Source organism: Tachypleus tridentatus, chromosome 6, assembly GCF_004210375.1.
Source record: "Tachypleus tridentatus isolate NWPU-2018 chromosome 6, ASM421037v1, whole genome shotgun sequence".
Taxonomy (NCBI): Eukaryota; Metazoa; Arthropoda; class Merostomata; order Xiphosura; family Limulidae; genus Tachypleus; species Tachypleus tridentatus.
The window spans coordinates 126,542,102-126,560,493 of NC_134830.1; the positions used below are offsets into that span (position 1 = coordinate 126,542,102).

The 18,392-nt window shown below is 31.4% G+C and overlaps 1 long non-coding RNA gene across 1 annotated transcript; it reads left to right on the forward strand.

Moving 5' to 3' along the window:
- The first annotated feature begins 2,388 nt into the window (after positions 1-2,388).
- Positions 2,389-9,780, forward strand: LOC143253605 (uncharacterized). Its single transcript, XR_013029730.1, has 2 exons — positions 2,389-2,612; positions 7,574-9,780. It is a non-coding gene; the product is annotated as an uncharacterized LOC143253605 (long non-coding RNA).
- Positions 9,781-18,392: the final 8,612 nt, after the last annotated feature.

Consider the following 18,392-nt stretch of genomic DNA (forward strand, 5'->3'; position numbering starts at 1 on the left):
AAAATATTTCGGTAGTACTTTTAATACTAGACAACCAAAAATAGAGATATTTAACCTTTTCTTTTGAGCTTTCATGGCCATAATTCACGCTTTCAGCCTTGTTCCTAGCCATTGGTTGTGTTTATCCTAGTGAAACAAATATATATATAACCAAACCTTTAACTGTTTAAAGTTAAGACAAAGCTATACAATTGGCTATCTGCGTGCTATCTATGATGGGCATCGAAACCAGGTCTCCAACGTTGTAAGTTCGCATATATACCGCTTGTCACTTAGCGTAATATCTAAAACATCGCAAAGATTATCTTGTGGATATGAATAAGAATATATCACTTTATTTCCTTCTTTACTGGTTTCGTGACTTTCACTGTTCAGGAAATAGTTACACTGAGAATCTTCGATATTCGAGCAAAGATAACTAGTTATGTAGCTTTGTGCTTAATTTCAAAATATCAGTCACTGAGTTAACATCTGGCACCTTTTTAAATATCAAGTAGTAAGAGAGCAGAAGAAACTGGTTGTGTAAAGCCACTGGGAATTGAGAAAAGTTACTAAGACTTATAGATATGAAAAAGTAAGTTAAAGTATGAAATTATAACATAAATAAATTGCATTTTTATTATAATAACAACAGTCCACCGCTGGTACAGCGGTAAGCCTACGGATTTACAACCCTAAAACCAGTGGTTCGATTCTCCTCGGTAGACGCATCAGATAGCCCGCTGTGGCTTTGTTGTAAGGAAAAGTAGCATTTCAAGCACACATTGTAAGTTGTAAACGTCGTATAAATTTTACTTAACAGGTGAACTCTTATGTCATGATGTAATTAGTACAGGTGTTTTCTTGTAATATTTCCTTCTGACTGAAATTCACAACAATCTTTTTGCCTACTTCGCATATTATAATAGAACACATTATATCTATTCAAAGTTGTTTTGTGTCTCTGTATAAGGAAATTTAAATTAGTAGCCGGCTTTTAATTATCATCTCGTGTAAAATATACTTAAAAGTAAACTAGCAAAAATGGTTCGTTTCAATAAAAGCTTTAAAGTTGGGATAATTCCAAACGTATTTTAATTTATCTAGTTTTCTCATTAAATGGCTATAAAGACGTATTTTTACAAAAGATAGGCCCGGCATGGCCTAGCGCGCAAGGCGTGCGACTCGTAATCCGAGGGTCGCGGGTTCGCGCCCGCGTCGCGCTAAACATGCTCGCCCTCCCAGCCGTGAGGGTGTATAATGTGACGGTCAATCCCACTATTCGTTGGTAAAAGAGTAGCCCAAGAGTTGGCGGTGGGTGGTGATGACTAGCTGCCTTCCCTCTAGTCTTACACTGCTAAATTAGGGACGGCTAGCACAGATAGCCCTCGAGTAGCTTTGTGCGAAATTCCCAAACAAACAAACAAACAAAAAAGATTGTGTGCCTGAAATGTTTACATAAATAGGTGAAAAGAATAAAAACCAAAGTAAATCCTTCTTCACAACTTACAGACATTATTTCCCTTAACATGTATCCACAAGGACAGTTGAGGGTATTTTGTGGTGCCAAATAAACTGAATAAAAAAATTAAATAAAACTGTAAAAAATAGGTAAACAGAACACAATAATGTGCAACCTTATACTGAGGTATATTTCAAGTTAGTGATGAATCATAAAATAGAAGAAATACATTATGTGATAAAAATACAGTTTCAAAGCTAGTTTACTGTGTCTTCGTTGTGAAGAATGAATTTGTTTACATGAAATTCGATCCATTAATTTAAATTCAGGTTTTAGATGTAGGTGTGTTATTAAAGGCGAAATTACAGTAACGTTGCGTATATCGTCAAATCTAATAAAAGAATAACTTGTACGTTCTGTGTGATTAAAGATAAACTTTATCACTTTAGTGAAGACAAAGTGGTGATTATAAAATAAACATTTTGAGTATAATGGGCGCAATTAGTGAGTTTTATGTGCGTACGTGGAGTGCTACGTACTTTGTTTCTTTTGAATTTCGTGCAAAGCTACATGAGGGCGATCTGTGTTAGCCGTCCCTAATTTAGCAATGTGCGAGTTGATGAGAGAGAAGCTAGTCACCAACCCTAACTCTTGGGCTGTTTATTTATCAAAGGAAAAGTGGGATTAACGTTACACTACAACACCCCACGACTGAAATGGCGAGCATGTTTAGTGTGATATGGATTCAAACCCGCAACCCTCAGATTACGAGCCAAGTGTCTTATCCATCTGGCCATGCCGGGCTCATACGTACTTTTTTCTTAAGTAAACACGTAACAAAGATGTACGATTTTGTATAGCATTTTAGGTTGGAGAAGTTGCGAGCAATGAAGAGAATTGTACACCGTGGAAATGGAAGCAAGATTCAGAGGGAGCGTAAGTTTTTATATGCAAGGGATATATCAGATGACAATGACTTTCAAGAAGATAAAAACAGTGTTCTTGGTATCAGAGTAAAAAAGTAATGAATTTAATTGTAATGAGCCTATTATGTTGAGCAACAAATTTCAGCATTTGGCTTATGTATATAAACTGAAAGAATGAAAATAGAAGGATGTGGAAGTTGCAGGTGATTTATCGATAGGTGACATATGGATAAATAATCTGCTGGGTAAGTAAGGAGAAAAGAATTAGATTATGTTACTTGGGAGAACAGGTGGAGAGTGTAACTAACAGTGACATAACAGGAGATAAGATAAAGGGGCTCTCAGAGATGAAGTGTTTTTTTTTTTCATGGTATGCACAGAGGCTAATGAAATAGGTAAAGGTAGGTCAGAGGAGATAACTGATAAGTGCAATGGATTATTAAAGGCATTTATGTTCAAGGAAACAGACCATTACTCTTTGTTAAGGTACGACCAAGAATTAACCGTGTAAATGAAGTTATAAGTAGATCACAAGGGTTAGATGATAGGTTTGTGATTTAGTATGTGAATTGTAAGGATGAGCATGCTGATTGGGCTTGTTTGGATCAGTTTGGAGGAAGAAGGGAGCTATTTTGGAATGGGTGGTTTGCATTTAAATACTGTAGCAGCTGGTTTGTTTTCTAAGACTATTAACTCAGCTATGAGGGAGGTTTTAAACTAAAACTAAACAGTGGTGAGGACCAGAAAAAACTAAACACAAAAAGAATAAGAGGAAATGAAAAATTTAGCATGGTAAGTTAGTACAGAAGCAGTAGAAAAGGATAGACTTGATTGTTACTGTTGTAATGCTAGGAGTGTGAGATAAAGTATATGACTTTAAAGCACTGGTATGAATGTATAATTTTGATATAATAGGAATTACAGAAACATATGATTTTGATAAAATAAGCTCTTTTGAAATACAGTGTTACAGAAGGAAGAGTGGTTTTATATGTTAATTGTTAGTTACAGTGTGTTGATGTTGACGATATCATAGGTAACATAAAAGAGATTAAATCCATTTGGGTTTCTGTTAGTGGATATGGAGGGAAAAGGATTTTAATGGGAATTTTTAAAACAGGTGCATTTAACAAAGGATACTTAGCTAGTTTGAGAGTTCAGTACATATCATATCAGGAAAGCATGACAATTGGATCAAATAACTTTGTGTCACACTTATTATACATCATGAATTTCTTGTCTCCGTTTTTCATTATAAAAGTAATTGGATTGTGTAACATTGGAAACAAATTTGGAAAAATTAGTTTATCACAGGATATATTTCTAAATGTTGTCCATAAATTTACAGGAAGCATTTCATTTGGAATATAGAGTAATTCTTCTGAATTTTAATTCTAAGTTGAAAATTGCACAGGGTATATCCCGATAGGCAATGTGAAAATGTAATGTAGAGTGTAACATTAATTTGCACTTTGTTTGATGGATTTTCATTCTGACTCATTGTATTTCAAGTGAAGATCATGAGGACCCATTTACTGTGGCCTGTATGACACATTCCCAATGCTGCTTTGATATTAGTGGAGTTTATCAACCACGTGCAGTGTGACATACCTAGCGACACTATACATGTAGCATTTGTGTGAGCCAGTTTAGATTCTGGACAGTGCTTATTTCGAGTCTTTTTGGGAACTTTTTATAAACGGGAGAGTGTATCTTGATACCTTCAAGGTGTGGTCTTCCATGAGTATGTCTGTATACTATTCCATTGTATATGGTGTCCCATGCTATTGGTTCATTTTGAGTGCTTCCTGAAGGGGATTTACATAAGTAAATTTTGCTTTTTGATCTATTCACTATTTCAGTGCTGGATTCCAGCTGTATGTGAATAGAATTTAACATTCAACATTTACATGGACTGAAATGTATTTCTTATAGATACTTCCTTTCACACTTCTCACCCTTCATTTAGTGCATCATTTCTTGCAGTTACAATGATGGTTGAATTCAGAGGGAGTGAGCTGTGCTGTAAATGACTCACACTTCATATAGTGGAGGATTTTCATGTACTTATTAGTATGCAGCAATGTTATGTATAAACATGAGCTGAGGTGAAAGTCTTGAAGCTAGTGGGAAGTGAAAACATTTGTATAAAGAGGGCAACATACCTGCTTTATGTCCCCTTTTGTAGCATTTACTTTAGGATATTCAAAAGTGAATGTAAAGAAAGAACAAGGATAGTTTAAGCTGACAAAGAATACCATATCAGAACACTTACAGTCACTATATTCTTTTGAATGAGAAAATTATGTGTGAATTGTCACATATTTGTCACCAATATATTTTCAGTGTATTTGAAAATGCTTATATTAAAATGAAATTCCAACACCTCAAATTTGAAGGCATTTGATGCTCTTTAGTTTGGTATTGTGGAAATATTTTGGTTTTTTTTGGCCGTGTAGAAGAATGTGGTTGAGCACACTTTCACAAAAATAAAAATTTGTGTAAGCTGATTAAAATATATGTCAGTGACATAGGAGTGGAGTGGAATTAACATGTCTTTGTACATATGCTGACATTATGAGGAGGTCAACTTGCAGAAAGTGCAGAGAAAACCTGTGAAAGGAATTGTTAGTCTCATCTTTATTGTTGTAAATTTAACATTTTTAATGTTTTTGTCTTTGGATGGAATGGTTGAACTGTGTTAAATTCAAGTAAATGACTTAATATTTATCACAAATGTGCTTTTGTTAAAATAGTTGTGTGTGTTGATTAAAAATATTTGTTTCACATCATTTAATTAGAGATGTAGTACAGATTTTGTGTGTTGCAATGTATTTGTCTTACTGTGGCTTACGTATCATGATATGATAAATATAAAACTATAATAGATCTACCATCTGACATTAAATTCAAGTTTATAGTAGTCTTTTGTCAAAATATCAGAGATTACCTGTTGTTACTCAATAAATCTGATGATCATTGATGCAGATGACCCCCAAATAAAACATATTTAACTAAAATTACTACAAATTTAAATATGCAAGATGATATATACAAATTTGCTTATGATAGTTATATAATTATGATGTTGTATTAATTTCGTTCTTGAAAGTCAGAAGGCCTCATTTACTTAATCTGATATTAATACATTAAACTTATCTATAACAGAGTTCAAATCAGTTTATTTATAATACACATAGGTATATATATAACAAGCTTACATTTAGTTGTAATGTTATTTGTAACAACTAATCTGCAATATTTTTAGTGCATATTTCTGTAGTTTAATATAAAGAAACAACAATATTTAAGCAAATATTAAACATTTCCATAATTACATGTTTTTTGCATTGAAATACATGTTTGCTATGGTTGAATAAAACAACTAAAAATGTCATATGTATGATGTATAGTTAAGGATAAAAATGTTTAGCTTTGTTTCTTTAGTATTTGTCCTTGACCAGCATTAGAAGCAAAAGGCAAAATTCCATGAAACTGGTATAATTTAATGACAAGTAGTAAATTGAATGATAACTTGACTCATATTTATTTTAAGACTTAGAAGTTTGTTACTTACAAAGGTTAAGATTCTTTTCTTTTGTTATATGTATATACATGGTTGTTTTGAAATAAATTATGTTATATTAACTGCTATTACAGTAGTTTTAATAGTTGTTGATTTTTTGAATCAGATATTAATATTTCAAAATTATGATGAAAGGAGCTCATTAAAATCATCTAACATCTACTCATAACCCCATAAAATAAATAAAAATTGAGTGCTAAAACTAGTGTGAAGTCAGTCTTAAGACTTCTTTCACAGTTAAAAGAAGAAAAATATATGTGTGTGTATATAAATGAAATCTAGGCTAAATACAGTCAAACATCGATATAAGGCGCTAGTTGGGGTCCAAAAAATTCAACCGCGTTGTATCTGATTGCGCCTTATACCGATTTGATTATATATTTTTTTGACCCTCGGGGTGAGCGATAATGCAAAATTTACGCGTTTTGTAGTGAAATAAAGAAAAACAAACAAAACTACTTACACCAATGATATAGCATTTTTTTTATTTATTAAACTCAATTTTAAGACTGAAATTAAATGTAAAAAGCAGAATTCTAAAGAAATTTATCGAATTCATTACTTTGATGGGGGCTGATATTCTAAAAGTAGTTCCGTCAGAGCAATCATGTGATCGTTTTTACAATTAGACGCTGATTAAAATTAGTTCAATTTTAAAAGTTAATACATATAGTAATTAATTTTGATAATTTATTTACTAATTATTAAAATCTAAGTACAAACTGAAGTCAAATAATTACCAGATAAAAAAATGTCATGGCAAAGTTTAAAATACGAATTCAGTACTGAAACAAAAAACGGATTTTTCAAAAAATTTAATAATAAAATATAGTAAGCACATAAAACAAGTTGAAATGCACAAATTTATAGTTACTCAGTAGTCTTCTTTCTTTCAAAAGCCTCCAAAAGTGTCTGTTGTCTTCCTCCTTGGTTCCATCCTCTTCGCAGTTTGATTGAAGTGGATTTGGTTTTTGATTTTTGATCACATTAACTGGCTGATTACATTAAGCAGTGGTAATATTAAGAGGCAGCCTCTGTAGAAACCCCAAAAAATTTGGGGCCTAAGACCCCATCGCTCCCAACTGATTATCATGCTTTATCGATTCGTTTTATATCGATGTTTACCTGTATTTTCACAAAATATTTTTATGATGTTAAATTATTTTTAAAATTTTGTTTTATTTGTTTCCAGATCATAGCTGTCAGTTTGGTGTTGCAAATCAAATCATATACTAGAAAATTAGTTTCTTTTTTGTGTTAGGATGTGCATTAATATTTCACGTTAAATCTTGAAGAAAGTGTTAACTTTGTCTTTACTGAAGTAATTTTAACATTTTTAATGTTTGTTTTTAAAAGTATGGGGGGTAAATGAAGTTAGTTCAGTCAATCTGGTATTGGGCTTGTAAATAATATAATGCAAGATTAGTTTCCTGTTTGAGTTATTTTATTATATGCAGTATTACCGTTATTGTGCATGACATGGTTGGCTCTGTTCTACATTTTCTGCCTCAGAGCCAGGACTTATGGCCTCTTGCTTTTGTAACTTATTTTCTCAAGTTGTTGTGTCTTTGGAAGATTTTGTTCAGCATTTCCAACAGCTTGCTTTTACTTGTTATTCAGATGAATGTACCTTCAGACTTCACCACCTTCACATCCTGACATTTTTCTGTTTCCATACAAGCTATCCAGATTTATGCAGCTTCTTGTCTGTGGTATCTTCATGTTGAATCTCGTTCTTTTGAACAAGCTGTATCAGTAACATCACACTTACATGAAATATGACAAATAATTATATTGACTAGATAAGAGTTTTGAGGATTATATATGTGCATTATTGTTATGTCAAACCACAGTATTACATTGCTGTCACAATTTTGAATAGTAAGCAATTTTACTGAGGATTTCCATTTTATGTACTTCTGATTTGTTATACCTTGTTAAAAAAACATTTTTATCATGACTGGACTGTGACTCTTACTGTGTAAAAAAACTCCTGAAGTATGAATAAGCAAGGTGGTTTTGTATTGAGTGAGCAATGAACTTATTTTATCACCTTCACCTCAAAGCACTTGCTGTGGTGACCCAAAAATTGGTAGATAAAATACACACTTAATTTGTTTTACACAGTCACTTCCTGTTGTTGTTTCTTTCACTGCAAATAATTTTTTATGAATCTTCATTTTTGGTATATGTAATTAGAATATATTAAACAGTCAAAATTTGTAATCCTGTTTATTTCTCTTTACTGTTGTTACAGTGTTAAGTTGTATATTTTTCAATGAGTAGATATGTGGTGTGTATAACAGCTCCATGGAATAAAGCACCTTTATCAATAAAATTCCACACTTATCAATATGTTAGGAATTTTCTGTTCATCTCAAGGTATAGGTTCTTATTTGTTAAGAAACTGTCATCCATTAAGAATACAATTAACCAACTCTTGTTTTTTTTATGGTTTATTTTTGTATTTGAAGAAATTACTACACATTTCAAGTCTCATCATATGGTGCAAGACCATAAAAGGGTAAGAGATACTAATAGAGAACAGCTTTAGAGATGAATAAAAGCAAAGTTTAGATATTACTGGATAAAGATTATCAACTAGTTACATGAGGAATAATTTATGCTTCTGTGATAATATGATTTAAATGTAACTTATGTACTGATGAACATGAACAACATAATTTAGTGGAAAGCTTAAAAGACATTGACATAAGTCACAGTCTTAGAAGTTTGTTATAGTATTTTTAAATATTGTCTTCATTCCTGTAATTGTTTTCATATTAAGCCTATTTGTATGTGTAAATGTCAAAGCTCATGTTTTTGACATTTTAGAGAGTACCATTCAACATAGTATTGTGTATCTGATGTCAGTTATTAAATATGTGTTTATTTTATACTTTATTACTTATTATACTTAAAACTTTAGGTGTGCATTTCAAAGACTGTTCAAATACAATATGAAGATTATACATTGACAAAAAAGAAACTTTATTTTTCACATGAATATTGACTTTTGCTTTGATATGTTAAGTCAAAACAGATATCATCAATTTGCAGACATATCTTTGTAACTCATTTAGTTTTCGTGCATAACAGACTTTTATGTTCTCCTAAAAGCTTGCAATGTTTTTATACATACATATGATAGATTTTGAATTTTATTAAGTATTCCTTTTTCATTATCGAGTCAGTCAATTGGACCAGTTCCATGCATGCTGGTTTCAGTTGTATTCGATCACAAATTATGACAAAGACGTCATGTTGTGGTTCCCTGAAATGTGCTCGTTGTGGTGGCAAGGACCAGGATGCGTATGAGTGTGAAATGGACCCACATTGTGTCAATTACAATGGCTCTCACCATTCCTACTCGTAGCTCTAAACCGGGACTGGAAAGGCCAACTTCGGGTGACTGATAGTGGTTCTTGTACTTACCTGTTAGTCTTCCTGATGGGTTATTATAATGACCATTATGCAACAGAAAGTCCTTTACGACTTCACTTACTGTAGTTTCTCTCTTAACGTTGTAGACTAGATGTCAACATTGGTTTTATGCTATTTATGTTTTTAAACTCTAATTTGTTTTACCTTAATTTCCTTTTATGAAATTTACTACATTTACTTTACCTTTCACCAGATGTTTGGCACAGATAGCCTAGCTGCTTTGTGCCATAAAATACTAAATCAACCAACCAATCAATGTTTTATTAGTAAAGACTGGAACAATACTGTAATTGTTTTTATATAAGAAGAATGGAATAGAATTTTTTCGAATAATGATCTGTTAATGTATCGTTTATATTTCATGAATAAAACTGAAATACATACCAGGTTTATCTCATTTTTATTGAAAATTAGATTTTCATTTTTTTGACAATCATATTTTATCTTTCAGCAAATTGTGAAGATCGTATAAAATGAAACTTAGAGTGAATTAAAAAAGTTGCACTTAGTGTTCAAAAACAGTTGTCCTGTTGAAGAATCACTTTTTAACAGATCATCTACAGGAATAATTCAAGAAGATTCAACAAATCCATAAAGTGAGCTTAGCTTAGTTTTAGAACAAGCATAGAATATTTGGTCTGTACTGTTGTGCTCTAAAGTCCGCTCATGATTTTTAGACTCCAGTATACTAGAAATTCTTCCATTATCTCCAGGTGTATTTGTATCTTACTTGAAGAAGAGACCAATGAAAAAATATTGTTAGGACATTCACCCATGATCCTTCAGTACATACCCCACATTTTGCACCTTTAACTTGTGAAGGTCATATAAATCAATGAGGGGACTAGGAATACAAAATCTAATGCCAGATTTAAGTTAGAGATCCCTAAAACACCTGCTGCTAGACCACTATTTTACCTGATTTAACCTTGTGGTGCATTTTACCTCCTCTTAGTGATGGGGGTGGGGGTGGCTATACTATATAGATAATGACCCTACTTGAGTTAACCAGAATTTTACTCAAAACATTTTGTTTTGCTATCTTCAAAACTGTGGGAAAGGTATATGGACAGTAAACAAATTCACAAACATGTCTCCCAATGGAACAGCAGTACATCTGCAGAATCACACTAAATACCAGGTTTCAGTACCCATGGTTGGCAGAGCACAGATAGTCTATTGTGTAGCTTTGTGCTTAATTCTAAACAAACAAACACATATTATCAATTAACACAGGTACATTTCTCCATTTAATATTTCTAAGACATCCACATATTTTTCTGAAGATTTTTTTTCACAGCTTTAGAATGACCTTGAAGTTGTATGCTAATTCTGTAGTTGAGAGACAATTAAAGGGTTTTGGGCACCTACAGTTTCTTTACCTTTGGCATTTCATATTTTGCAAATGCTGTTATTTTTGCATTTGTATGAGCTTTGAAGAGAAAGAAATGTCTTGTTTTAGATTATCAAAGATTTTTGCAAGACTAACCTCAATGTCAAGTAAAATTGCTAGATTGAACTAGATAGAAAAGTAGTCATTTACAGAGAAACATATTTTAAACACAGCATAATATGTAGTACTGTGATTGTGTGTCTATTAAGTAATCATTTTCTTTCTTTGTAATTTTCATCACTTGAGATCTCTGTTTCAAGATGTTAAGTGTGTGTGGCTATCAGGTGTATTTATTGAATAGTCAGATCCAAAGTCAGATATCAGGACTTGCTTGTATTATAATTTATTATTAAGTTCCTGACTAATTACTAGGAAAAGAGACCTTTTAACTTTTCTGTTGTGTATATTTCCACCCATGTTTAATTTTTTTTCTGTGAATGTCATGGTGTTTTAGTGAATTACATTTAAATTTAATTGAACTATTTTCTTATGGTATATGAATAAGTTTGTCATCGAAACATAGTTAATAATCCAAATTTTAGTAGCACATCAGGTTTCACTCCTTAACTTTACAAGGCAACATCAGTACAAGAATTGTGACTTTTCTTCTTGACATCCCTCTTCTCTAATGCATTTACAATCCCTCCAAGAAATATTAAATTTGAAATAAATTGCTTATGATATTAACAGTGTTCAGGCAAAGAATAATTTTTATAGCTTTCAATTTTATTTAGTTACAGTGCTACAAAATAGGAAATCATATCCCACATTCACACTGACCCATCAAATCCTGTTTTTCAGAAGTGCCGTTAATTTTCTCTGTGTTTAATACTATATTTTTATATTCAATAGGAAGTGAAGGTTTTAATCTATGAAATGAGATAAATTGTTTTCTGTATTGAGAATTGTCTATTTTCACTTGAAGTTCAAACTTTATTCCCTTGCAAACACATCAATGAGCTTAGCTGATTATAACCATTTTAAGTTAGCTTACATAAAATAAGAAATAATAAATTTTTATGAGGTATGCTTGCAAGCAACTTATAAGCAGTCTTATGTGATTCAGTAGGGTAAATTTGATCTTCATATTTACCAAGTAAATTACAAATTTTATGGTGAGAATATCAGTTAAATATGATACAAAAGGACAATAAAACTATAAGTATAAACAGATATATACTGTTGTACATTTCAAGCTATTTAGAATAAAGAAATGTTTCATGTTACAATCTGAAGTTATTTTAGAAAGAAAAATGTAATTTAAGTATATATTGATTTTTTTATTTAGTGATCACAAGGTCAGTCAAGGTCAGATTTTTTCAGACAAATAGAAGTACTTTCTAATTTTAACATAAAGATCATTTTGCACTCCAAGCAGCCAACACTTTGACTCCATATGTTAATGGAGAAATACTTATTGAAAATACTTCATAAAAAATTCTGTATTTTTGTCAAAAAATGGTTCCTGATGACTGCTGAAAGTTTTTGTTATTTAGTAGAGATGAACAAAACATATAAGTTATTGAATGGACACAAAAAAGGTCAATTTGGGGTCACGAACTTAGTTAACCCTTTCACTATGGGCTTGGCATAACATACACAAATTCATCTACACTTTTCCACGCATTAAGTGTTTGTGCTATAACCTTTGATATAGCATATGTATTTTTACAAAATTTGTTATACTTTTACTAAAGATTACAGATTGTTTAATGAAATATTTTTACTAGAAATGTGTTTGCGAAAATAGTGTCTGTTTCGTTACTAGTCTAAATATAAAGGGATTTCATGTTAGGATTAAGAGAACTGTTTCTCATCCTCATAATCTCAAACATTATTTACATAATCTCTAAAACATCCTAAATACATTTCAAACATTTATTGATGACCAGAAACCCACTTGAAGTAAAAATGTATCTCGGAATGGCTGGTATGGGTATTAACACTTTTATTGAAAAGGAGAGAACAACGTTTCAACCTTCCTAGATCATTTTCAGGTCAAATGGAAATTTTAATCGTGTAGCACGTTGAGGCTCTTCACGTTAAGAAAAATATACTTGTGGTACGAGTTCATCTTTCAATGTTGTAACATCATTGAAAATTTTCCTCGGTTAAAGTCATTACTGTTCACAATGTGACAACGCATTTGAGCATTTAAACAAGCATAATTCTTCTGATTATTTTAATGTTTGTAAAAATGATGAAGGCTTGAGAGTTGAACCCCTAGTTTGTAGTGGTTGTGACAAATTTTGTAAGTCTGCTAAATTTTAAAAGAGAATGAATCAAAGAATAGTAAACAAACGATATCTTTGATAATTTCTACCAGCACGTAAATACTTTTGTCGTTAGTATCAGAAAAAAGATTCATCAAATACACACTTGTTTTGTTTTTCAAAAGAGGTCATGGAACCTAATTGTAATTTATTTGATGAAGTCTGTCAATTCTTTGTTTACAAAGAAGGTACGAATTATACAGCTATAGCACATAATATGAAAGAGTTAGACAGACCACCTAAAATTATTTTAGTCGCCAAGAAATGAAGCTCGAAATTATCATAAATGAAACAAAAAAATACGCTTATCATATTTGGGCTACTCATTTATCAATGAATTGTGGGATTAACGGTCACTTATAATGCCCCCACGGTTGAAACAACGAACATGTTTAGTGAGACGGGGGATTCAAACCTGTGACCCTCAGATTACAAGTCAAGAGCCTTAACCACCTGGTAATGCCGGGCAATTGTTTCTTAAACATTTGTCTTAACAGTAACAGTGTTAAAAAAATAGAATACTGACATTTGGTACTGACTACTTATTTTCAAATCACAAGTATAAATCCAGTGGTGAAGACTAGTAGGAGTAAAGTGTTCACAGTTTGTTAGATGTAACGAGTACAATGTGTCATTGATTTTATTTAGGAATGTGAGTCGCCCCTATACTTTTAAGGAAGCTAGTAATAAAGATATGCAATTTTATACACAGTATGTAAGATGGAGGAGAAATTAAAGTCTATCCTAATAAAGTAGAGGTAATAGATAAAGAGAAGAACACACTGTAGGAAATAGAAGTGCAATTTCAGAAGGAACTTAAGCTTTTACATGCAAGGGATACATCAGCTGACAATAACTTTCAAGAAAGCAGAAAGAGTATTATTAGAGTGAAAAGTAATGAAATTATTTATAATAAGTCTGTTTTGTTAAATAATAAATTTCAGCCTTTGGTTTATGCAGATGAGGAAACGTTGGATGGAAGGAAAACCAAAGGGTCAGAGAAAGATGTAGAAGATAAGTATGCTATCAGCCATAGGTGATTACTCCAAAGAGGAGGACAATAACCAATGTTGTGAATAAAGAAAAGCCATGAACTAATTTTTGTTGGGGATACTCTGCAAAACTGACTGTAAGATGAAGTTATACATAGGTCACTAGGGCTAAGTGCTTAGCTGAAATCTGTATGTAAGGATGAACACATTGACTAGATGGTTACATTTCAATAGGATAGGAGCAGACTTGTTTCCTATGGCAACTTACTGGGCTTTAATAGAATATTTAGAAATGGACTAGATAGTAACGAGGACCAGGAGAAATTAAATTGAAAGAAAATAAAAGGAGACATGATTATTGTAGGAAATAGGAATTATAATTACTAATAAGCTTCATTGTTATTATTATAATGCTCAAAATATAAAACTTAAAATAGATTACTTTATGCCACTGGTAGGAATAAAAGGTTTTTGAAATAATGGGAATAACTGAAACAATAGTACTGATGAATATAGTAAGAATCTTTACAATCAAATTAAGATTTCAGCTCTTAATGAAATCATAATAGAACATATTTATTGGGTAATATCACAGTCAAACCATGAGGGAGAAATGCCTTTGGAAACTGTTGAGTTTCTTAAGCAATTAGTCAAGGAACCTATTGAAACAAAGCTATGTTAAATTTATTCTTAACTTCAAATACAGAAATGATTATGGAATTTGTGGAACATCTGGATGGATATGATAGGTGCTCTATCAGGTGCAATGTTTTGTTGTAAATAGAGATAAATAACAACGATATTTGGGTCATAATTCAAAATAAAAATTGAAAGGATGCAACAAGAATAATCTGTTCTGAATTGGTCAACTGAGGTATTTGGCGACACTGATCAGATATGTAACTTTTTAAAGGTAAATTTTTCAATATATTTCAAGGTAAATATATTCCTCATAAAATGAAAAGGGTAGCTGCAAGGAAACAATAAACAGGTTGGCTCACAAACAGTTTAAGAGATAAGATTTACTAAAACCGTCATAAATTTAAAAAAATTTAAATTAACTGGTAAGCTCAAAAAGTTGGTAAAACAACAAATGAAAATATCAAAAAGGATATATAAGAAAAGATGTTCTGTAGATTTAAAAAGTACATTAAAAGAAAAGAAAACGTTTTGTCATACGTGGAGATGCTGAAATTTATCAAACTGTTTTCTCTTCATAAAACGAGTTGTATTGGTCTGATCAAACTGTTTGAGGTTGAAAGTGGAGTTGTTATTGTGCTGATGCATGATTGTTTTTTCTATATTTGCCAATGAAAATAGTAGAACTATGGGACACAGGTATGACTTACGGAAGAGTAAGAGTCGTTTATAGCTAAAGTAGTTTCAATTATTTAAGTGGTTGGTTAGCCTTTGGGATGGGTTATCTTCAGACGTCGTAGAAGCAGTAAATAAAAGTTTAGACAAAACGTTTGATAAGTATATGAACGATAACGACTGGCTGTAATTCTTTTTTTACATTATTCTAATTTAGTTAGGGCCCGGCAGGGCCAAGCGTGTTAAGGCGTGCGACTCGTAATCTGAAGGTCACGGGTTCGCATCCCCTTTGTGCCAAACATGCTCTCCCTTTCGGCTGTAAGGGCATAATAATGTGACGGTCAATCCCACTATTCGTTGGTTAAAGAGTAGCCCAAGAGTTGGCAGTGGGTGTTGATGACTAGCTGTCTTCCCTCTTGTCTTACACTACTAAATTAGGGACGGCTAGCACAGATAGCCCTCAAGTAGCTTTGTGTGAAATTCAAAACAAACAAACAAACTAATTTAGTTAAGGCAATGAAACAACCGAGATTGACTAATGTGTTCTGAAAATGTTATATCAATAGACATGTCATTGTGTGCATGTCATATTGCAAAATCTATGTTGTGAGAAAGTTGATAAATTGTTAAAAAGAAATATGTCCTCATTATTTCATTTTAATCATGTTACCAAAATCATTATTGAATTAATATAATATTTAAGAGTACGTTTTAATTATTCTATAGTATCATCCTTTTTCAGGATGATTTAATTGAATGATAAGGAAAGTTAATTAACTGGTAAATTACTAATATAAACTGATTGTATTGATTATATTCATGTTAATCAGATGTCTACTAGACCAACTTTGTGGAACTATGATGCTTTGTCACCAATTATAGCAATCTTTCTCTAGCCGTTTTTACATATGTAAAGACAGTAACATTTTGTAATCAAACTGTCCGTTGGGGCTGAAAAGCTGTTATATTCAGTGAAACTATCCTCATAAATTATATATCTTCAGGATTGATTCCACTGCAGCAATTCTGTCTTGAATTCTGTTTGTGTTATTTCATCTTTTCACACATAAATCCAATACAAAATGTTTTTGTAATACATTTAATACAATAAGGAATTCAATTTAAACTTTTCTTAATTTATTATTTAACAAAAATAAACACAAATGTAACATAAACAGGTACACAGTTCCAAAAGAACAGTTCCATAAAAGTACAACACCTCAATTCTATTAACGTAAAACACCTCAACAGTTTGAATAGAACAGTTCTATAAAAGTACCACTTCTAAATGGCTTAAAGAGAAACGTTTTTTTTTTTTTAAATCATAAAAAGTTTAAATAAAACAGTTCTACAAAAATAAAACATCTTACAGGTTTAAGAATAAATATCCCATGAAAGCAAAAATTTTCAATAGTTTAAATTGAACAGATTAAATAGAACAGTTCTAAGAAAATAATACATCTTGAAGGTTTAAACAGGACAGATCTATGAAAGTACAAAATCTTAACAGTTAAAGTCGAACAGTTCTATGATAGACTAAATTTCAACAGATTCAATCGTACAGTTCTAAGAAAGTACAATTTCTAAAAGATTATATAGTACTGTTCTATCAAAAAAATTGTATCTTAACAGTTTAAATAGAACAGTTCTATGAAGCTACTACAGTTGAAATGTTTAACTAGAAGTGTTCTATGAAAGCATTACTCCTTAAATATTTAAATATAACAGTTCTAATAAAGGACTACAACTCAATAGTTTATCTAGATCAGTTCTATAAAACCAATGCAGTTCAAATGTTTAAACAGAACAGTTCTATTACAGTACAATATCTTAAAAATTAAATAGAACAGTTCTATGAATGTACTAGACCTCAAATGTTTCAGTAGAACAGTTCTATTAAAGTACAAAACTCAAAAGTTTAAATAGAACAGTTCTATTAAAGTAAAACACTGCTCTAAAAGGTTAAATAGTACTGTTCTATCAAAAAATTGCATCTCAACAGAATAAATAGAACAGTTCTATGAAGCTACTACAGTTGAAATGTTTAACTAGAAGTGATCTATGAAAGCATTACACCTTAACAATTTAAATATAACAGTTCTATTAAAGGGCTACAACTATACAGTTTATCTAGATCAGTTCTATGAAACTACTGCATTTCAAATGATTAAATAGAACAGTTCTATGAATGTACTAGACCTCAAAAGTTTCAGAAGAACAGTTCTATTAAACTACAAAACTCAACAGTTTAAACAGAACAGTTCTATTAAAGTGCAACACCTCAAGAGTTTAAATAGAACTGTTCTATTAAAGTGCAACACCTCGTCAGTTTAAATAGAACTGTTCTATTAAAGTACAACACCTCAACAGTTTCAGTAGAACGGTTCTATAGAAGTATTACTCCTTCATGGCATAGAGAGAAAAGCTTTGTTAAAAAACATATAAACAGTTTAAATAGAACAGTTCTACAAAAGTAAAACATCTTACAGGTTTAAGAATAAAAGTCCCATGAAAGCAAAAAAATTTCAGTAGCTTAAATAGAACAGTTCTAGAAACGTTTTTCAGTTCAACAGTTTAAATAATACAGTTTTTTGAAAATACTACTCCTGAACAGATTAAATAGAACAGTTCTAAGAACATAATACATCTTGAAGGTTTAAATAGAACAGATCTATGAAAATACAAAATCTTAACAGTTAAAGTGGAACAGTTATATCAAAACCTAAATGTCAACACATTCAATCGTACAGTTCTAAGAATGTAGAATTTCTAAAAGGTTAATAGCACTGTTCTATAAAAAAAATTGCATCCTTACAGTTTAAATAGAACAGTTCTAAGAAGCTCCTACAGTGAAAAGTTTAACAAGGAGTATTCTGTGAAAGTATTACACCTTAACAATTTAAACATAACAGTTCTAATAAATGGCTACAACTCAATAGTTTATCTAGATTAGTTCGATGAAACTACTGCAGGTGAAAAGTTGAAATACAACAGTTCTGAGAATGTACTAGACCTCAAATGTT